The sequence below is a fragment of the Antennarius striatus genome, chromosome 17 (genome assembly GCF_040054535.1).
Source record: "Antennarius striatus isolate MH-2024 chromosome 17, ASM4005453v1, whole genome shotgun sequence".
Taxonomy (NCBI): domain Eukaryota; kingdom Metazoa; phylum Chordata; class Actinopteri; order Lophiiformes; family Antennariidae; genus Antennarius; species Antennarius striatus.
The window spans coordinates 4,217,297-4,241,485 of record NC_090792.1 but is presented as its reverse complement, the minus strand read 5'-3'; the positions used below and the strand labels follow the sequence as shown (position 1 = coordinate 4,241,485).

Genomic DNA, 24,189 nt, shown 5'->3' with positions numbered 1-24,189 from the left:
AGATTGTATCTGCACCACCTTCTATCACCTCATCCCAACAGTAATGTACATCCATTTGAACAAAGTTCTCAAAAACGCACAGTCAGCCCTGTCAGCTTTTGTCAGTGAGGGTGTTTAGATCGTTGTCACATCTATTCTCATGGCCTGACAAATTTGCCAATGCAACCTTTAATTACAAGAGTGTGACAATGGCTAATTTTGTAAAGCTGAGGAGCTCGGGGGAGACATTTCTGTATTGCTGAATTGCCATAGAGGCATTCCGCATTTTTCAATTATAACTTCTACAGCTGCTGTATTGAACAGATGGTAATTATTAAATCATCTTTTTTTTTTATTACCCTGGCTTGAAATCACAACAAAAGTTACTTCATGTCATTTTCCAAAAGGCTGTGTCGACATATTACTCTTTTTTACAGAGGCAAAAAAAGTCCTGTCCCCATAGCTCACCTCATAGATCACACACAGAGAGCTGTCATCAGCTGCTCACTAGTCAATTAAAGCAAAAAGTCTCAAAAGTAATTCCTTAAAAAGGACCCTTGTTCTCTGTGCTGTTGAGGTATTTCAAACACCAAAATGTCACCACTCATGTTAGATATGACAACCCAGTTCTTGGATCCAAGACTAATAAGGATGGTGGTCAGTAAACAGTCCATTTCAATTCAGCTAATTTTTAACCAAAGATGAAGTATATAGCCATGTCATCATAATGTACTGTTAGTAGATTTTAGTGAAACTCATAGTCATCAACATCCAATCCTCTTATCTTACAATGCTAAAGAATGAAAAAAGAAAATCCTTGGATCAGTTTCTTTGTCTAGACATTCAATGGGGTCTATTCCAACCTACCGAGTTCACGAAAAATTATCCAATGTTTTTGTTTTTTTTGTTTTTTTTGTAAATCTGATGAAAACGAGACAAACAAACAACCACTAAAACAAACAACCTCGTTGGATGGGGCACATAAATTAGAGATGAAACTAGAAGAAAGACTAAAGTAAGTCTTCTGGTATTCCAGATTATTCAGCATGAATCATGTCTTACACCTGAAGGAAGTCATGGCTGTCCAAACACACTTCTTCAATCTCCTTAGATTTAGGGCTGAAATAGAGCTGCTTATAGGTTTTACTGTAGTCCTGGGTATTTCTTTATCAAAGGTATGTTTTCTAGCCTGCTGCCATAGAGGCTTAAATACTTGTCTAGTCAACTGTGTACATTAATAGTGATACATGCAGAGTTTAATGTGATTCCCCTGTTCTGCTTGTCAGGAATCCTCGACAAATAGACCATGGACTCATGTAGATCAAAGACACTACTGACCTATGGAAAGTATAAGTGTACAGGTACATCACAGAACTTGGAGCTCTTACTTGTGGGTAAATGGAATATTTTCCACAAGTCTATTGTCAAGTAAGCTGCATACCCAGTCAGTGTGTTGTATTAAGGAGAACTAGTGCACCCAGTGAATCTCCTTTAGTCATGGCTCAGCCTCAGTTTAGCTATCTCTCACTCTAACTAAATCTAGCATATCATCTCAATCATCTTGTGATGATTGAACCAAATACAACCAGCTGCTTTTTTCTCAACATGTCATCGTTTGAATGGCAGTCAGCTCATTCTACAAAACAGCATTCATGTTACTAGTATGAAAGACGCAGTCTGCCCCATAGGTTATGTTCTAACGTTGTTCTTTGAACGAATAGACTCCATCTATCCACCCAGCCACATATCATTTCTGTATGGAGAGTTTTCCTGCTTGCACCTCCAGCAGTTGGAGTAAATCTGCATGCAAAGAGGTATAATTGCATCGGGTTTACTTAGTAGCATACCCAAAAGCTGATATTCCTACACATTCAGTGACACAACCATACACTTTATTAATGAATCATGATCAGGGAGTCTCTGACAGCTGTAGGAGATGAAAACGTGAAAGTACATTTTTAAAGTCATCCACTGTGATAACTGACAAAACATTTGTTCCACTTTAGTTTGACCCAGTTAGCAGTTTGTACAGTATACATTTAAGGACATAAACATGTAAACAACATGCAAATGAAATTGAAAGTGAATATGAATCACAATGAGTGCAGTTGCATTATAAATTTACCCCACAAAACAAGATCACCTTGCAGATTGTACATAATAATCACCCATGTGAAAAATCATGTCAGCTTGATACAATTTAATCATATAATAAAACAGGCTGACACCAATTTACTTCCTCTTTATATGATTATGATTGCACTTAAGTGGGAAGCATGCTGTGTGATTTTTAGATATGTCTTTACGAGGGGAAAAATGCCTCTTAGAAGAGGAAGATCTTGTTTTTCCAGGTGGTACAATGAACTTTATCATCACTGCCAACAACAATGCTGAAGCGTGACAAAGGCACCAGAAGGGAAATCTGCCATCTTATACTATTGCTGTCTTGAGAGTTTTATTTCTGCTGCTGAAACACTAGAAAATATTAAAAAAAACTAGAACATAATTTGGTCATTTCTCTCTCTCTCTCTCTCTCTCTCTCTCTCTCTCTCTCTCTCTCTCTCTCTCTCTCTCTCTCTCTCTATATATATATATATATATATATATATATATATATATATATATATATATATATACACACACATGTACTGTATATTTGTATAATTTACAACACATTAATTGATGAGTACAATCTTGAATCAATTAATGGAAAGTATTAACCATCTAATGTCTGTATAGCTTGCAACTGAAAAAAAAAGTCAAAATATTTTGTCTGAAATTTCAGTTACCTACTGCCATGTAGCATACAGGTTTGATGGCAGTGATTTAATTTCTGTAGCATAATGTTTTGTTTGAAGACTTTCCAGTGTTTTCTGTTTTTGAGAATAAGCTACATGTTGCAACAGTAATTTAGTTTTGTTCCCAATTGAATGAGGCAAAGCAGTTGAGGCACGTATTACCTGGTTGTGTGCCGTTCTCTTTCTCTCTCTAATTACTGAGTCCCCTATATAATCTCATTAGAAACACACATCCATCAGAAAAAAGTGACATGCAATCATGGACCCAATTCACTTTCTTGCGTGAAAGTTATAGCTCTTATTTTTACACACAATCCAAATCCCATCCATGTCTGTCAATGCAGCACACATACATAATAATCATACAGTCCCTTAATGTGACTCTCTAGCCACGTGAGGTTTAAGTCGTGTGTCTGTCTCTTCTCATTAAGCTAATTCAAGGCTTTGCACTGTGGCCAGCTTTAAATCCCAAGCTCAAGAGCACTATGTAGCACAGAGAGGTTATGAGGGGTAATTCGACTTTGTGATGCCATGAAAATGCTTCCCTGGGCCCTGCCAGCATCTTAATAAGCCTTTACTCACCTAGAATTGCCAATGAAAAGTGCCAGTACCCAGCAGCCACCTGTTTATACCCACAGGTGGCTGTGGATAAGAGGAAGTGTGCCTTCTGCTACCTCTGGTTGGAACTCAACAGTATCTCATCAGACTTAATCCATGTGGAAGGCTTAGCCATCGTAGGACAGGCCTAACCTCTATATTCCGTTTGTTTCTCTGGCATCATTATATCCAACATCTGAATGCTACCGGTGCATAACTTCTCTTTCTTCCATTTTCTTTTCTCATGCTTTCACTCAGCTCTTCCTTCAAGCAACTCACATCCAGCCAAGCATGGCAGTCAGAAAACCAATTTGTTAAAAGACTGGAGTGCTCTCATCTAATGTTTCATTAAATTATTCCTTTATACCCGCCTCTACTCTATAGTAAAGCTTCTTATGGCGGCACTGGGATTTTGAGTTGCCGGGCCGAGGTCAGTTACAATCTGATATTTCTTTTCATAGATGGAGAACGTTACAAAGCCACTCCAGCTCAGGCTGTTGAGGTCAGGGCTTTGTTTTTGTCATCATATGTGACAATATGTTCCTCCAGCGGCTCAATAGAGCCTACACAGACAATTTGGAAGCTGATAGCAACACTACCTTCACAGCATGCTTCAGAGTCCATGTATTGTTGTTAAACTCAGGAACAAAAAAAACAAACAAACTTCTAAATACAAATATATTTTTTTTAAAAACTGTGGGATTACCATGTGTAGGATAAGACCGAAGGAGATATCTTTCCAAAGCTGATTTACTGTGGTTGGTCTGAGAGGAAGTTCAATACCAAGTAGCAAAAAAAGAACTGAAGCAGTAAATTTGCCATGTATACTCAGGCAATTTTTTGCTGTCTGCTATGTTTATTCCATCAAAAACAGAAAAATGCTTCCATAAGATCTAGAATAAAACTGCATTTATAGGGCAAAAGCACCAACCGTTAATATTATTCTGGATAATATTTAATGTACAATAGTTTTATGCTTCCACCTCCCTACATGCAAGTTTCATGTAGTCACATTTGAGTGTTGTTAATTAAATTTGGGGAAAATGATAATTTTTTTAACATTATAATATATTTATCTCATTTACATGCATCTCATTGTATCATGGTGAATATCATTAAGTGATGCCATATGTATTTGCATAATAGAACAAATTCAATGCTATCTCCCCAATTCAGTGCATTTGCAATGACAATTGCAGTGATATTTGGACAATCTCTTTGGAAATTAAAAGACTTCCATTGGAGAGTAATGCATTCCTTTCATGATTCAACATCCATTTGCCTGTGCAACATTTTGTCCCTCCTCTGTAAGCAGTACAGGTAGTCCTTAACATACAAACACAATTGGTTCTGAGAGGTTGTTCATGATTTGAATCGTTCGTAAAAAGCTATTTATTAAATTTCAATCTATAATCGTCATTTGAGGTCATTGAAATGCCATTTCAACTCTAAATACTAAAGTATTATTCACAAAGATGTGCCAAAACCAATGACAGGACTCAACAACAACACATAACAAAATATAGGTACATGTTGTTTCGACTTAAGTTGTTCTCAATTATACATCGGTTTTCAAAAATGGTACTGTAGCATGCAGTATGTAGCATGCAGCTTACCCTTAGGGTAAAAAAAAAAGAGGAGAAGGAAGGGAGTTATTGTTGGTGAGAGGCAGAATTGTCACCACCACCACTTTCCTTTATCATCCATGATAAACAGTAAAGTATCTAACGTACAACGCTCTGCGTTGCTCACAGAGACAACAACGGACAACAACAGGAGAATGAGACGAGTGTTGGAGGTGCGTGAACACAGTGATGCTCCTTTGTGGGCGTTCTGGCAGGAAGTGGAACTGCAGGACAATAGTCGGATATTAAGGCATATGTTCGTATGTTTGTATGTTGAGGACTACCTGCAATTTGAATTCTTCAAACCCCTTACACTCTTCGAGTGTTCACAGTCTGTTAGACTCTTGCCTTAGTATACATGAACCTAATCAGATAATTCGCTGTGACACACACAGTGAGCAGTTCAAGTGCGTTTCACTGACCCACCTTGTTTAGAGCAACCGGGGGAGCATGGTGGAGTGTTTTTTTATTTATTTATTTATTTTATCACGATGCTATGTTGAATGCAACAAGACAAACTACAGTCCAGTTGTCTCTAGTCACACAGTGATTACTTATTTTATTTTATTTTTTATTTTTTTTGCATTAGCTTCCTTCTTCAGACGATGCCCACGGGAACCCAATACAGTTAACCGCAGGAAGACAATACCAGCTGGGCATCCATGGATGCATCTATATCGTGAATAAGAATCTGTCAAGTGCAGAAAACCATTCTGATTTGCTTTGAAGTAAAGGTGATGATATTCTGTCTCTAAATTAAAGTTGCCCCACCCCCCACCCCGACAAATTAAAAGGTCTTATAAACAGGTTAATGTGACTGTACACCTATTTGAAAAAATAATGATTTTATTCTTGCCGCCCAGCTGCTTTTTGTCTATTCTGGTCATGACACACATCAAGGACTCCATTGACATAACGGTGGACCCCCACCAATATGTCTACAGGAGGAACCGCTCCACCGATGACACCATCTCCTCTATGGTCCACACTTCCCTCACCCATCTGGAGAGCAGGGACTACTACATCTGCCCGCTCTTCCTGGACTTCACCTCGGCATTTAACACCATCATCCCACAGATCCTGGTGCAGAAACTGTCAGAGCTGGGACTGTCTGCAACCACAGGGAACTGGGTCCTGGACTTCCTGGCAGACAGCTCACAGACTATGGGGATAAACAACATGGTCTCCTCCCCTATCACCCTCAGCACCGGCTCCCCACAGTGCTGCGTGCTCAGCCCCCTCCTGTTCACCCTACTGACATATGACTGCTCGGCAAAACACCCGAGCTGTCATATAGTAAAGTTTGCAGATGACACAGTAGTGGTGGGAAGTATCCAGAACAACTATGAGTCCAAATACAGACATGAGGTGTAGCACCTGGTGCACTGGTGCAGACGCAACAATGTGGGGAAGACCAAGGAGATGGTGATGGACTTCAGGAGGAAAAGACACTCCCCATTCCCCTCCCCCCCTTCACATCAGAGGAGCAGCTGTGGAGGTGGTCTCCAGCTACAGGTACTTGGGGGTTCAACTCACTGAGGACCTCACCTGGAGCTGTAACACCTCCTACCTGCTCAGCAAGGCCCACCAGCGGCTCTACTTCCGCAGGAAGCTGAGGCGTGCTGAACTGGGGGGTCCCATCCTGAAGTGCCTCTACAGGGGAGCGGTGGAGAGCATCCTCACCACCAGCATCACTGTGTGGCACGGCAGCTGCTCTGCAGCAGACAGGAAAGCTCTGCAGAGGGTTGTGAAGGCTGCACAGAGGACTGTAGGGGGTGGCCTACCTACCTACCTAGTGGTTCTTCAAGTGCAATAGACTGAGCACCTATACATTTAAGCTGCTATATTGTAAATAAATTTCTGTTCAGACATTTACACTTTATATATCTTATATTTTGTACTTTTTTTCTTGTTCTTATCTTATTTATCTTACATTTTTAACTTGTTTCTTGTTTTTCTTAACTTATCTTATTTATCTTATTTATTGACCGGGCTTACTGGGACCTTCAGAGAGGTATTTCGTACTGTTCCATGTGAAAATGTGTGTCTGCATGACAAATAAAGACTCTGATTCTGATTGTTGTGTCTGTTTTTCTTTTGACGGTTCCCTTTGAAGGGATGCCGAAGCTAAGCGAGGCCCAGCAGTGGGTACCCTTTAAATAAGACTCCTTCTGCAGACTACCCATGTTTCTTCTGACCTTTTGCTGGTACAGAAGCCACTGCTTATGTATGTGCTTCACAGGCTGGATACAAACAGCTGCTCTGCTTCAAGATATGACCGAGAAAATCGATGCAGATCTGCCAGGTGGGTCAGAATATTCTTCTGCTTATTGATTTGATCACCCACAGTTCATCAGCATGCAAGATTTCTTAGAGCAGTTAAAATACTAAAATACTGAATGATTTCTACACCAGATTGTTTTTAACTCAATCTTGCTTTGGCTTTTATCTATTCTCTTACAGAAATTATTTTGCAAACCGTATGTACACCATTCACATGGACACCACCTGGTTCTAAATTTTTCAACTATCACACTGTTTAGCCTCACCTGACATCCTGGATCTATGGACATCAAATCAACATCATTATTGGATTCACAAAAATTAAATGGCTGATCAAAGCACTCTGAATAGGTTTTAATATCAACTTTAAGCCCTTAACAACATACATACAACAATATCCCGATTAGTTCAAATGAACAATAGTTCAAATGAGCTGACTACAGACACAATGTGATGTCCCTATTCAAATATGACCTTATATAAATTGCATTTTTATTAGAAGAACTGGTTTACCTATATTTGCATTTCTGGAATTGATCTGATATAATGACCCATACCTGAATGACAGGGCTTTGCATTACCAATATCTCATAGAGATTTAAACTTAATTGATATCCATAATTGTTATAGCATTACAAATAGTATATTAAAGTCAAGCATCTGTTTATTATCTGATATCATTTTAGAGAACTGCATCTCTGACATGTTTAATCAATTTTAGTTATTCTAATTGAAATATAAAAATCAAATAATTAATTACAGCATTTATTTTGCTAACTGCAAATTACTTTATTATTGATATTGTTCCTTCAAGCTCATCATTTTAGCTCATTCTTAACCCTCTCATTGGTCTTAGTCTTATCTGTATCAGACAACTGATGGCAAACATAAAGAACTGATTGCATCAACACTCGCTCCTTACAAAGTTTTCAATAAATTGGTGAGCCAAATGGAACATAAAGCAGATACACTTTCCAAATGTAGCTGCTAGAGAATCAAAAGAGAGCAAAAATAAAAAAAAGGGGAATTTAATTCATCCAGTAACACTTTTGTGTTATAATATGATCGTGTTTCAATTTTGTTTTGGAGCCAACAGTGTAGTTTTTAACTTCCATTATTCTTAGATATGAAATACTTCAAATTGTCTTTGAAAACCATACAGTTTAATCAATTCGGACGTTGCAGGCTTGAATAATAAATTGAAAGAAATGAAGACAACACAAGAACAAGAGTTAGATGATGAATGAATGAATGAATGAATGAATAAATGAATGAATGAATTGATTAATTAATTAATGAAAACACAAACTTTAGAAATGCTTTATATTTAGTTTATTATCTAGTACTGGATTTTCTCAGTCCTGCTGGCTCATACTGTAGCTGTAGTCTTGACATTTGTGTGGTGCTGGGATTTATTTTGAGGACAGACGACCTTTAAACTTATTCAGCCTTATAAATCTTTAAGTACACTAAATGTAATGTGGTTATGTTTCAAATGCATTATACGAAACCACTGTGTATAATGACTGGAGGCTATCACCATGGCAGCAGTTTGATCTACTACACAGTGTGTATATGTGAGTTAAGTTAACCATAAGGATTGGAGTAGTGAAACTGTGAGATATATTATAAAAGCAGTTAATCTGATTTTTTTTCTGTGGTTTTTTTTAATCATTTTATGAAAACTTTTTGTCACATTGTGTTTCTTCAACTTATACATTTTGTGACAAAATGGTTTAAGCACATTCATGTTCAAGGCAATGGTTTATAAACTATGGATGTGTGTAGTATTTCAGTTCACATGGACTTGGCTTGGGGACCAGAGGGCAGCCAGTTCAAGACCAGCGTGGACCCCACAAGCTGCACCGACGGGCTGCTATGTACACTCTACCGTCTCTCTCCCAAACTTGCAAGTTTGCAAGCCCTTTGAGTGTGTGTGTGTGTGTGTGTGTGTGTGTGTGTGTGTGTGTGTGTGTGTGTGTGTGTGTGTGTGTGTGTGTGTGTGTGTGTTTGTGTGTGTCTGCACATGTGCTCACGCCTGGATGTGTGTGAAATATATTAAGTGAAAAAAGAATGACTCCACTCGGGATTAATCAAGCAATTCTGTCTTTCTTTCTGAACCATACTATAGAGAGCATACACACAACGTATGCAACAAGATGGCTTAATGATGCTGTCATGACACCAAGTGTTGGCTGATCCAATATTTATTAAACTTAAAAACATTATGATTGGAATTGCTTGATTTAGCCCTTCAATATTCTTCTGTTGTAGCCTGTGACCTTTTCAGAATTGACTTAACTGGTCAAACACAAGACTGGCGCTGACCTATTATCAAGCTATATCTGTGACCTTTTGCAGGCTAATTACGCCGTGATATCCTCAGGCAGCATGCTGTAATTCAGCCTGACACTGAAGATTGATTAGGCCTCAGTGTATCAGTGGAGCAACAAGCCTGGCGAGGTCAGGCCCAATTCTATAGTCACTTCTTTTAAATTACTCCTGAAAACACTTGTCCATGATGTAAGCCCAGTTGTTATGGGGATGGTTACAGAAGGCTGGGGGTAGCCTATGTCATGGTCATGCTATCACACAGGTCACAAGTATGACATACATTCACAAACTACTCAGGCAGTTTAAAGTATTCAGTTTAACTAATCTTTATATTGTTTTAACAATGAAAAGTGTGGACTACGAAATGTTCTGCTTTTGTAATATCCCACAGTGATCCCTTGCTTGTTCGCGCTTCAAGCTGCATAGCTTCAACCCATTTGCAGATTTTTAGTAGGTAGTCACATGATACCATACACACATTCTATTGGCTGGTAACATCCGGAAGTGCGCTGTGTTTCGAGACTCATGTAACGCAGCACACTTCCATGAAACACAAAAGTGCTTTAAACAGTCTATAAGAGTGTGGGAAAAGATAATACAGATATAATATTAATATTCGTATGGGGAGGCTTCATAAGTGCTTTAATTACCGTAAATGATAAAATATTGCAAAATTTTCTTTTTTCACAGGTGGTCGTGGAACGCATTAACCACGAGTATCGTGGAATTACTGTATAGTGCCTTGCAAAAATATTGGCCCCCCAAGAACTTTCTGACATTTTGCTACATTTCAGGCTTCAAACTTAAAGATAAAAAACTGAAAATATTTTTGTCCGACAGATTTTCTGCCAGAATCGCCCTGCATTTGGCTCCATCCATCTTCTCATCAACTCTAACAATCTTCCCAGTCCCTGCTGAAGAAAAGCAACCCCAGAGCATGATGCTACCACCACCATGTTTGCCTTTGGGGGTGGTGTTTTTAGGGTGATGTGCAGTGTTACTATTACGCCAAACGTAACATTTTGCATTCAGCCCAAAAGTTCAATTTTGGTCTCATCTGACCAGAGCACCTTGTTCCATATGTCATCTGTGTCTCCCATGTGGCTTCTTGCAAACTCCAAATGGGCCTTTTTATGGTTTTCTTTCAGAAATGACTTTCTCCTGCCACTCTTCCATAAAGGCCAGATTTATGCAGAGTACGACAACTAATAGTTGTCTTACGGACAGACTGTCCCACCTCAGCTGTGTATGTCTGCAGGTCATCCAGCGTGATCATGGGCGTCTTGGTTGCTTCTCTGCTTAGTTTCCTCCTTGTTTGGGCTGAAAGTTTAGAGGGACAGCCAGGTCTTGGTAAGTTTGCAGTGGTTTTATGCTCTCTCCATTTTGATATTATTGCTCACACAGTTCTCCGGGAGATGTTTAAATATTGTGAAATCTTCTTGTAGCCCATTCCTGCTTTGAACATTTCCACCACATTATCTCGGACCTGCCTGGTTTGTTTTTTGGTTTTCATGATGCCGTTTGTTTTCCAGTGTTCCTTTCATAGACCTCTGAGACCATCACAGAGCAGGTGCATTTAAACTGAGACCAAATGACACACAGGTGCACTGTGTTTGTCATTGTTAGTCATTTAGGTCAATATTGGATAATTCCACAGTCATCAGGGAACTTCTGGAGTCGGTTAGCTGAGCCAAGAGAACAGGGGGCCAATACTTTTGAACGTCCTACTTTTCAGTTTTTTAACTGTAAACACAATATAAAATGTTGAATAAATTTGGTAACACTTCACCATTGTGTCTCACATGTTGTTGATTCTTGAAAAATATTTCAAAAATATATCAGTTTGTTATCTTTAAGTTCGAAGCCTGAAATGCAGCAAAATGTCAAAAAGCTCTTGGGGGGCCAATACTTTCGCAAGGCACTGTACTTTTCTGTTGGTTCTGTCATTTTTGTGTTTGTCTATTTTTATAAAATACATTTTAATGCTGAAAGATTTGGGTTCTGGTAAAAAAAAAAAATAGAGCTCAAACCTCTGCAACTAATCTCCATATTTCCATTTAACCTGATGGCTCCAGAATAGAACAAATCAATAAAAGCAAAGCTGAAAACTGTTCAGGTGTCTGTTGTCAGGGGTTTTCAGCCCTTTAGACTGATACCTCTACAGAAACAATGGAGTTGCAATGTGATTCTAAAATTTCCCTTTCATTTCACTCACATATCCAATCCAATCCAAACTTTATTTGTTGAGCACTTTACCACAACCGCAGTCGACCAAAGCGCTGATCTGTAGGATTCATCTGTGAGTGTTTCTGACTATTGAGCAGTCAGATCAGTCGATTCTCAAATGTATACTCCACTGATTTAGAAGTCATGAATGCAAGGCAGGGACAATCATTAAAAATAAGAAAATAACGAATCAGAACAGCCGACGTGGACATTTTCTGGCCTGTAGCAAGAATCAAGGTCTGAACAATTTCATCCACACTTCCTAAATGCATCATCATCAGGCCCTCTCACGTGTTCCCAGCTCCATTTGTTGTATGGTTTATAAAGAAAGCCTCATTTCTGAGCCTGAATTAGACCATCCTCACAACATCAACGAGACACCAGGAGGGTCATTCATTTCCATGGACGAGAGAAGCTGCCTCAGAGCAGCAGACAGTGGCATAGAACTACTGTCATGGCTGGGCACTTCTGAAATATGCGACAGGTCTCTTTCATCCACAAACCTTGAGTGAATTCAACCTGAGTTTCAACCTGAGTTTCACATTGATTTCCAGACTCTAATAAACCACTCTTTCTGTCTTCTTCTCTTAATTCATCCATTATTAAATGTCAGACTGCATCTCATTAGCCGAGTCCTCACAACACACAGCAGCTCTGTGGTAGCTGTCTGACACAGGCAGCGCATAAAGGGCAGGCAGCTTGCTGTCATTAGATGGCTATTAAAACATCAGTGCTTCCTTTTCTTCTTTCAGGCATCTCACTTTACTATGGTAATTTAACTACGAAACTGGCTTTATTTCATTTTGTGGAAATACAGTTACAGAAACTTTATTTTTTATGTTTTCCTCTCAGAGGAACCATCATCTTATCGTTGTGGAGAGGTTTGTGAGCCCTGTGTGTTCCTGAGAGCAATGTTGTTGGGAGTCTTGTACTCCAGGTAGGGTCACACAAGGCAAACAGGTCTTAGGTGAAGGGCCAGACAGAGAATAGTTCAGAAGACCCTATGATGAATAGAGAGAAAAGAGTGACCGAGCCCAGAGGAAGCCCGGGGCCCACTTCTGGAACCAGGCCAGGACGGAGGGCCCATCAGCAAGCACCTGGTGGCCGGGTCTGCCACAGGGCCTGGCAGGGCTCAGTCCTAAATATCACCATGGATTTTCCCAAGCCCCGTGGACCCACTATGTTGGGTGCGCTTCGATATGGGTGGCAGCGACCAGACCCACGCGGCAGAAGCTGGCTTTGGGGAAGTCACCTCACTGGCAGGGAGGGAGCATTGGGGGTATTGTTCATGAGGCTGACTGCAGTAGGGAAGAAGCTATTTTTGTGGCTTAAGGTCCTGGTCCGGATGGACCGTAGCCTCTTGCCAGAGGGGAGGGTCTGGAACAGTTTGTAGCTGGGATGAGAGGGGTCAGCAGTAATCCTGGCTGTATGTCAGTCCTTGTGTGGAACAGTTCCTGGAAGTGTGGGAGGCTGCAGCTGATCACCCTCTCCGCAGAGCGGATGACACGCTGCAGCTTGGCCTTGTCCCTGGCCGTTGCTGCAGCAAACCACACTGTCATGGAGGATGTGAGGATTGATTGAATGATGGCAGTGTAGAAGTTCACCAGCATCTTCACAGAGAGGTGAAACTTATTCAGCTACCGCAAGCAATACTTCCTCTGCTGAGCCTTCTTGGTGAGGGAGCTGATGTTCTGCTCCCATTTGAGCTCCCGGGAGATGGTGGTGCCTAGGAAGCGGAAGGACTCTACAGGGGTCACTGGAGTGTCACAGATGATGACAGGGGGAGGAGGGTCTTTCCTGAAGTCCACTATCATCTCCACTGTTTTGAGAGCGTTGAACTCCCTTCTGTAGGCCAACTGATCCCCATCAGAGATGAGGCCAATGAGGATGGTGTCGTCAGCAAACTTCAGGAGTTTAACAGACTGATGACAAGTTGTGCACTAGTTGGTGTACAAGGAGAAGAGCAGAGGGGAAAGAACGCAGCCTTGAGGGGATCCAGTGCTGATGGTCCGGGTGTCGGAGACATGCTTCCCAAGCCTCATGAACTGCTGTATGTCAGGACGTTGGTAATCCACCTGCACATGGAGTCAGGCATGTTCAGCTGGGAGAGCTTGTCATGGAGCAGAGCTGGGACGATTATATTGAAAGCAGGGCTGAAGTCCACAAACAGAATCCTGGCAAGCTCTCCATCTACCGTTAAATCTTTGTTCCTACCCCCACCTATGGTCATGAGTGAAAGAACAAGATTGCGGATATAAGCAGTGGAAACAGGCTTTCTCAGGTGGATAGCTGGTGTCTCCCTTAGAGACGGGGTGAGCAACACTGCTTTTCGCGAGGGGATCAGAGTAGATCTACTGCTCTTTCACGTGGAAAGGAGTCAGTTGAGGTGGTTGGGCATCTGATGCAGATGCATCCAGGGCAGACCCAGGACCAGGTGTAGGGATTACATTTCAACACTGGCTTGGGAATGCCTTGGGATCCCCCAGTCAGAGCTGGTTGATGTGGCCAAGGAAAGGGAAGTTTGGGGTTACCTGTTTGAGCTCCTGCCACAGCGATCCGACTCAGGATAAGCAGGAGAAGATGGATGGATTGATTGATGGATATTTTCTATTTTCAATACTACATGGTTTTTACAGTAAATATTACTATGTCATTGTTATAATTATTATTTTTGTTATTATTATTATTATTTTTGTTGTTATTATTATTACTATTATTATTATTATTATTATTATTATTATTATTATTATTATTATTATTATTATTATCAGTCTCAGTGCTCTCACTCTTGATGTAAACAGATGACTGAATACACCCTTATCTACCGCAAAATCATGAAACTTTCAAATGGAAGGGAAAAATGAAAATAAATGAAAAATAAGTTTGTTTTTTTTCACAACTATGGATGGCACCGTGCCCTTGGTAATAATATACTACAGCATTAATGACTTGTTTGGGTGAGGAACTGGCTTAATTCGCTCAGTGGTGACTGTGACAGTTGACTGAGCTGCATCAGGACACAGCTGTGCAGAGACAGCTGAACCTTAAAGAATCAACGAAAACTAATACCATGTGCCCTCGCTCATTCGCGCATTAACGATTGCGACCCTACCTCATCGCAGATTTTTAGTAGGCAGTCACGTGATACCGTACGGCATCCGGAAGTGCGCTCTCTTCCGTCAATCTTAGACACACTTTTGTGAGACACAAAAGTGCTTTAAACAGTCTATCAAAGTGTGGGAAAAGGTAATACGGATAGAAGGTGGTTTAATATCAGTATGGGGATGCGTGTGATTCCTGGAATGCATTGGCCGCAAAGAGCGAGGGCACACTGTAAATAGAATGGCAACTCCCAGTGGTGTAGAAAGTGTCCTACCCTGAATGGCTGGGTTTGACAAGACAACTGAATGATGCAGCAAGAATTAGGAAAATTTACTTTTTTTTAAATTTTATAGATAAAAAGTCACTACAGCATAAATTGAATATTAAGCAGGCCCCACATAACAGGAATATATTGCAAACACATGTAGAAGGAATGTATTCTTAAACCTACATCACATATCATCTACAGGCTTATAATGTTATGAAGCGTCTGATAACATGGAAAGCATCATACATACAGTCGGTGCAGAAATATATTATTCAAACCTAATGCAAACCTAATTACACTGCAGACCTAGCCAAATATTGAAGGGTGTAATTGGACAAATGACTTTTATTGATACAGGTGAAAGCTAGCCCTTCGTTGGAGTCTTTAGAAAACAGTGTTTGCATTGATTCTTTTTTAACACCATCCTCAGTCAGTGACGTGTCAATCAACATCAAATGTCAATCAAATGCTGTCATGGTGAAATCAACGGCATGAAGCTCAGACTGATATGATGCTGCTGAGTATGTCCAAAAAAACTGATGTATCCCCTTCTGAAAAATGAATATGGACATAATCATCATCATCATCATCATCATCATCATCATCATAATAGCTCAAGGCCATTTTTCTGCACTTTCTAACACAGAAAAACATTTTAATTCTAATTTCAGTGTCAATACCTCTACACAGCAGGGTTGCGCACATTGCTGGTTGTATGTTTCCACATGGAACAAACTCAAGAGGAAGCACACACCATTGAGAATTAATTGAGGGATACGTTAGACAACTGCTAAAACTGGCTAAGCATGTCACATGTTTTTGGTTTTTGTTTTTTTTATTAAGGATACCACAATCCACCTCAAAAGAAACACAGACTATAAACTCTGAACAGTCAACAGGGGAAATTAACGTATCATGAGTCTCAACCCTTCAGAACTTGGCTACGGAAGGACCTCAAATCCTTCCCTTGACTTCCAAAGTGAAAGAAACATGCAGAAGGCCAAAAGTTTGCCTTTTACCCAAACATATGTAATTACTCTTGAATTAAACATCCGCCAGTGAACTATGCCTTGCAGACAAATCCAGTGATGTGTGTTTTCCCTGAAATTCTTGGTTTGTTCATCCATAATTCCTTTAACCTCAATTAGACATCTGCTGACTAGCAGAATGCACATAAACGACTAAACAAGTCAGATTGTTTTAGAACAGCTGAACAAAACATATTCTAGATTTGCCGTAGTAGTGTTCAACTCACTCATTTAAAAATAAAATGCAGCATAGAGATGGTGTTCTTAATTAACCAAAAAGGCTGTGTGGCTACAGGGAACTTTATCAACATCAGTCAGTACAGTTCAAAATTCTCTGAATTGTCCATGAGCAATGGAGGCTGTCCTTCTGTCTCACTGCCTTTCTGTTGGAGAAAAAAATCAAAACAAACCAGGTTGCTTAAAGTTTAAAATACCTCTAACTCTAAGATTTTGCAGCATTTGTAATTTTATGTAGGCTGGAATTCAGACTCCTCTTCAAATACTCATAGTGCCTCACAGGCCACTTTGTGCCTTAATATTGGAATTTTACACAGATGACTTTAACTTTAATAGATGCACGTCTGTGCACAGAAATATAAAGATCCATCCATTTTCTTGTAGATAAGAGTCGCACTAACATCTATTGGCAATTTAGAGCCGATCAATGTACCTAAATTGCATGCTCATGGAGGTGGTAGGAAGCCAGAGTCCTCGGAGATCACCAATGCAGAACATACACACTCCACACTAAAACCCGGAAACTTTTTGCTGCTAGGTGACAGTGCAACCCACAGCACCACTGTGCTGCCTTATTTGGCAAACAGCATTTTGAAGTTCATTTTCAAATTATTTAAACAAGCACATATCCTTTGCTTTTAAAAGACAGCAGTAGTTTATAACCATCCTAGCAGCTCTATGATGCTTCCTGCTAAACATAGACACACAAAAACACAATCATCCTAGGTTATCAAGTTTGTATCTCCCCACCTATATATTCGAATAAGCTCACTTGAAAACCTCACGGTGTCACGTTTGAACTCCACCCACTACCACCCAACCAATCACGGCGCATCTACCAGAAGGAATCAGGTGAACAATATGGCGTAAGGCATCGGGCAGCGAGACTTTGTGTTCTGGTTACGCCTTTCGTCCACATAACAACGCATATATTTGGGATGAAAACGCTGGCCGAAGTTATGTTTTTTGAAAAGGTTGCATTTGCGTTCCCGTGTGGATGCTGTAACCGAAACTTTATCAATCAGGGGGGCGTCTCACGTTCCTCGCCAAAAACGCTAACGTCATTTCTGGGTCAGACCTGGATTCGCTGCCTGCTGGTGGGAGAACTCTGTGATGGGTGCGCTTGGTTCATAATACCAATAAATTTGTTTTCATATGTTTGGTATGAAGTCTGATATTATCATTTTATCATGGAATTTCCACGGGTTCCCGCTAGTGGGTATATAATAAAATAAGACTATTGACATCTTTTTTGCTCAATTAAAATATTGGAAGAACAATAAAAGCAGTAAATGAAAGGCAATATGTTTATCCATCTATTTTCAGAACCGCTTCATCTGCTGTTGTGGGTCACGGGGAGCTGGAGCCTATCCCAGCTTACTAAGGGCGTGAGGCAGGGATAACCTTGGGTGTGACGCCAGAATACCGCGGAGCCACACGAAGACACAGACGACCACGCAGGCACACACTCACATCTACGGTCAATTTGGGACTGGCCAATTCACCTGAAGCGCATGTTTTTGGAAGTGGGAGGAAGCCGGAGAACCCGGAGAGAACCCACGCAGATGTTGACCAAGTTTATTACAGTTGAGCCTGACAGGAACGAAAATGTATCTGTTCAACAGTTTTTGAAATTCAATACTAGGAATGTAAACCATTTAGTGATGCAAGAGGAACAGAAAACTATTCTCATTAGTGATTATTCTCTACAAGGTATTGTATGTTCAAAACTTCAAAAGTATCAAAGAAATGTATTGAGCGGTTATTGAGTTCATGTGTAAACACAACAAAAACACTAATATTTTGAACATATAGTGACTAAGTCCTTTTTTGACAATTATTTTGTTGAAACATCTCACGTGCCTGTATGCAGAACACTGTATAGAGAATGTGTGGTATACAATACAGCTTACTGTTGTAAGCATTTTTAAAAATGGATACTCCTTTTAAATATCAAATGTAATTTAATATTTTATTCAAAGATTGCAGTCATCCATGCGTAGCACTAGGAATATAGGTTGGTTCAGGCCACTTCACTTCAGAGCTCCAACATGCATGTAGCATTGACACCCTTTGAATCTAAGCATTAGCTCGTAAGAAGAAGAGCAAAAGTAGATCATTTAAAACCATAAAACATATTTTATAGTCATTCATTTCCTGTTTCTGATGTTTCTGAAAACTTTACCCAAGGAGTTATATATTTTACCTGGAGGTTCAAATTAAATCAAATTAAAGATAGTTTATTAATCCCAAATTAAATTGGGGTTTAGCAGCAACAGTTTGAACAGCGCAGTGAAATGGATTGAAGTAAAATACTGTATGATCTCAAGCAAGTATTCTGAAATCATGAAGAAAAAAAAAAATAGACAGTGAAGGATTTCCTCAAAATTGTACATTAAAGTGGACATGGAGAGACAGCCTTGTGCAGTGGGTAAACACTGGAAAACATCTTCAGTGTGTGTGTGTGTGTGTGTGTGTGTGTGTGTGTGTGTGTGTGTGTGTGTGTGTGTGTGTGTGTGTGTGTGTGTGTGTGTGTGTGTGTAGAACATCTCAGTGACAGCAGCATGACACTGAACACACTCGTCAGTCCATCCAGTATTCCATTTTGAGGGTAGTTGGGATTTTCCATGATACACTGCAGCTTGTTCAGAGAATGTCATTCAGTCACCGTCATTAGTGCATCTCTCCCTCACAGGCCCACACCTGAGCTCCATGCTTGGAGGAAGTGTTACACATGCTACCTTTGTGGAGGCTGTGGCAACGTCTGCGATGTCCTGACCATGTTACAGCGTAGAGCACATGTGTCAAACTCATGGCCTGAGGGCCAAATATGGCCCGCTACATCATCTTATGTGGCCCTCAGTGAGAATGAGTTTGACACCCCTGCCGTAGAGAGTCTGACGGAGACTCAGGTCTGATTTGTACTGAGACAAAAGTCTGCAGCGAGGCTTCAGCAAGTGGATAAAAAAAAAAAACAGGAATGGCATACATACTCTATAGCAGTGAGTTACAACGATGAACTTTCAAGGGTGTCTAGTTCAATGGAACATGTTTTCTCATGCTGTGATGTGGTAAAGTCTGATCCCATGTTTCCAGAGGATCCAAACAACTGTTCGTATCACCATGCTGAGATCTGTGGGAAGAGCCCAAATGAAAGCTCTCTCTCTCTCTCTCTCTCTCTCTCTCGCTCTCTCTCTCTCTCTCTCTCTCTCTCTCTCTCTCTCTCTCTCTCTCTCTCTCTCTCTCTCTCTCTCTCTCTCTCTCTCTCTCTCTCTCTCTCTCTCTCTCTCTCTCTCTCTCTCTCTCTCTCTCTCTCTCTCTCTCAAACCTATGGTGTGTCAAAGGTGTCTTATGTTCTGTGTTAAATGAGGAACTCATGTTCAGTCACTGTTTGGCTTAATTCTAGCATATTTTTCCCACATTTCAAAGGACAGGTTTTTGTTTTTAAGTGTGTGTTCATGTTTGAGTGGATTCCTCCTCAATGTTGTTAACGGTTAGATGTTTGTTAATGTAACTATCTTGTAATACAGACTTCATGAATAAATGTGATTTTTAAAAATAAAATAAAAAAATATCTCTCTCTTTCTCTGTCTGTCTGTCTGTCTGTCTGTCTGTCTGTCTGTCTGTCTGTCTGTCTGTCTGTCTGTCCGTGTGTGTGTGTGTGTGTGTGTGTGTGTGTGTGTGTGTGTGTGTGTGTGTGTGTGTGTGTGTGTGTGTATGTATATGCATCATCCAAATTGTGTCCGTTAAGTTCAGAGATAAATGAGAGTCTTCTCATCATGGAGATATGCTGATATCAATGCAGTTTATTTATTTATGTTACAATTTCAAGAAAATTCATTTTGTGTTTTCCACAAAGGAAAAGACAGTCAACAACTAAAGAAAAGATGATGCCAGTGAAAGTTCAGTTATGAAAACTAAAAAGGTTTATTTCTTCTGTCACTTGCATTCATAGCTCTCATGCATGCTGTGTCATGCTTTCTTTCTATAACATTTTCCAGTTGTGTTATCAGCTGTTCTCATCATCCTTTCGCAACTATCCAGCAGCACACTGACACACTTTCAACGTCAGCCAATCAATTTGCTGCTGTTGTTTCACTGTTTTATATCTTTAGTTATTCCAAGCTGTTCTGGCCATCTCTACACCAACCCATCACCACCCTGTCTTCACATATTCACCATCATCACCATCATCATCATGCATTAGTTTCACCTGGTCATCAGTCACTACCCCAACCAGTGTCTGGACCCCAGGGAAGAAATCTATCGTGGTGTGCTCAGGACAGACACCCTTTGATCTCAATCTCCCTGAAGAGTCTAAGCACCAAAGACTTTCTGACAGTCTAATTATCACACATCATCTGATGTGATAAGCTCTCATTTTCACTTCAACCTCTTCTCATTTCTGACTGAAGTACCATCATAGTGATGCATATAGTTGAAACACATTCCAGGCTAACCTCTTGACTGAATCAAATTATTACAAACCAGTATATGAAATAAATGGTAAATGAATATATGAAGCTTTGAGTTTGCATTGACTGTGTACTGCGCTAATGTTTGCTGGGCAGAAGGAGTGGATACACTATCAAAGCATTAATGTAACATTAATACAGCATAACCCGCATCAGCGAGTTTCGTGTGCAGACCTCAATCATTAAGTACAGAAGTACGACATGCTCAACACAAATTACTTCAGATGAGGAAAAAAGGAAAATGTTGGGAAGAACCACCTTTGTGGCACTGAAAAATTGGCCGTCTTTGGGCTCCAGCTAGCAGTCTGCATTCTGCTAGCTCTCTTCAAATGCATCCTACAAGACAAACAGCTTGGTAGTTTCTATGCATACAGGACCAGCCTGGTAAACCAGGAAGTCAAACCAGCCAATCAGCCATTCTTTAGCTCTCTGGAGAAAAAAAAAAAGGAAAATTAAAGAAATTCAGAATAAAATTTACAAAATGTGTAGAAAAAAGACTATTTTCCTCTCGCACCTTATATTTATCATAACTTTCTGAACAGGATTGGTACGTTATGATGTAACACTTTTGGATTGGTTTTCCAAAAATTAAAACTGACATGTAAAGTAACAAAAAACTTGCATAATCTTTGATTTTTTACACAAACGTAGTGCAACTTATTTTTTTGGATGTCATTCAGGAGAATGAGAGTGGTTGGAAATAATATTTCTTACAAAAATTTACTAAATATTTGTAATAGACATACACTGTATATAATTTATGTTTTATAATTTATAATAAAATGCAACCAATTTTATGGCACTGATCAAATTATTCCACTCTACACACAGGTTAATGAGTGAATAATGGCTGTGCAGAGCAGAGTTGCCTACTTCAACATACATCAAATATGTTTACGAATTATTAAACCCTTTTGTAACTCTACCAAGGCTTTAAATGATATGTAGAGAGTGCTAATATGCTTTTCTAGTGTTTGAAACAAAATAGAAACTGAATTTGATAGTGTCGTATAAAAACAAATGTATATGTCATATAATTAGACCCATGTTCATACACCATTCACTGTTGTGTTTTATAACGACAGTATCACTATCACTAAGCATGCGAAGTTTAAGGCCATCCTCCATCTCTAAACTTTGTTTTTCACTATTGCTGGATCTTGCATGACTTTCTGATGAAACCATCCAGTAAATTCAACACTTCAGAGAAATCACAGCCTGCCATCGTCAAAAGTGTTCATAAAAGAATGAAACACCTTTCAAAGATTAAGAGAAGGTTATGAGCCCTACAGCTCATTAATGTGTCATGACATGATGTTAACTTTGCACAGCCAAAACAGCATGGTTGCTTCATTGTTTTTTGGTACATGTATTCCCAAACCACAGGGCTCTCTATTATTTATAACAGCCTGCATCCAGACTGCAGAAACTGGCAGCGGAAATGAGTGCTGGGCATGCTGGGAAAGAGACAGATGACACCACTCTGCTGTTGCACCGAAACAATCCGCTGTACAAACCACTGTTGACATGCTTTGTCCCTCTCCTGGGGGGGATGAATGTCGAGGGACCGTGAGCAATCAGAACAACTCTATGTTCAGGTTAATAAAAGCATAAGTGTGTGTGTGTGTGTGTGTGTGTGTGTGTGTGTGTGTGTGTGTGTGTGTGTGTGTGTGTGTGTGTGTGTGTGTGTGAGTTTGTGAGTTTGTGTTTGATGATCACCTTGAGCTTGCCACCCTTTTTCCTTCCCCTTCGCTGAAGTATTTTGATGTACTTGAAATCTCCTGCATTATTGCACACACGTTTCAAGTACTGCGTCACTTCATACAAACAGTGTAGTTCAGGAAACTGCAGGTCCACTTATAGAAGCGTGACAAGCAGCCTTTTTATTGTAGATTTGAACTCCAATAGCACGTTAAATAGTTTCCTTGGTGTGCATATGACTTTTTTTTTCTTCAAATTATTCCCAAGTGAAGGTTTCAAAGCAGGAAAAAGCACATTGATTGTGCTGTTGTGCTATGCATGTGTGTGTGTGTGTGTGTGTGTGTGTGTGTGTGTGTGTGTGTGTGTGTGTGTGTGTGAGTGTTTTAATGAATTCATTTTATTTTATTTATTTTTCCCGTCACCTCCTGAGTCAGAGTCAGAACAGGGAGTAAATACTGTTTGTTTGTTCATATTATTTAAATGAAGTAAGGTCCGTGCATTAAAAGACAGGTCATTGGATGTGAAAATAGTTTGCAATATAAAATGTTGCATTCCAGCAAGACCTGGTGGTCAATAATGCTGCAAAGATATGTAAATCAACAAATGTAATATTTATCCACAACTTGCCTGTTTTATTCAGTTTTAAATGACTATTTAATGACTTCAGATGAAACATGAGGAAAATCAGTTGAAAAGGAAACATGCAGTTAAGGTTGAAATAACACTATAGACACTTCTTTACACTTGTAAAGCAGAAATAAATTGATTTGATGTTTCCTATAGCCATGCATTGAGTCTCATTCTCGTCTTTTTCATACAAAGCTTAACTAACACAAATTACAGTAATGTGGATCATCAACGTTTACTCAAAATTATAATTATATTTTCTATTAGTACCTTGCTTATTCTATGAATGTTTTGATGTTTTTAATTTTAGAGATTTTGGTCTTCATTTTTTAATGAGATTTGTAGCAGTTATGCTATAACAACAACAAAAAACAACAGCTGATCACATTTTATTAAAGTCACTTTTAAATATATTAATTATCATTAATAATGACTTCATTTGAAACCAGTAATAACTAAAACCAAAAACTGGAAGAATCAGTAAGAGCCACATCTCAAAAACGCTGGACTTTACACTTTACATAAAGCAAACCAAAATTGTCTTCAATCGGAACATCGCCTCCTGATAATTCCCTTAATCTTCCAAAGTCTGCACTCCAATTGATAGGTTTTCTGTAATAAATGCCAAAGCTAAAGCCTCAATTGAAATCGAAGTTGCCCAACAGTTTTCCCAGGCTGAGTAGTCCCCCTAGTGATGACTACACCGACCCGACATCACCCCTTTTATTAAGAAAAACATTTTGCTCAGGGTAGAAAATCCGGTGAATGAAATGCTGGTGCCTCTAGCAGTATGACCGAATGTCTGACAGGAATGAAATTCCTCTTTGAGTTGCTGTAATGAAGTATTCCCAGCTGCTGCTCTTGCCTTTCTTAAAGTGAAACTGTCAAAAACTTAAAAACTCCACTCTT

The 24,189-nt window shown here is 39.7% G+C and overlaps 1 protein-coding gene across 1 annotated transcript in view; it reads right to left on the bottom strand.

Annotated features, from left to right (window-relative positions):
• The window catches only part of LOC137611026 (leucine-rich repeat and fibronectin type-III domain-containing protein 2), a 138,213-nt gene that overhangs the window by 92,688 nt on the left and 21,336 nt on the right, over nt 1-24,189 (bottom strand). The window lies entirely within an intron of this gene.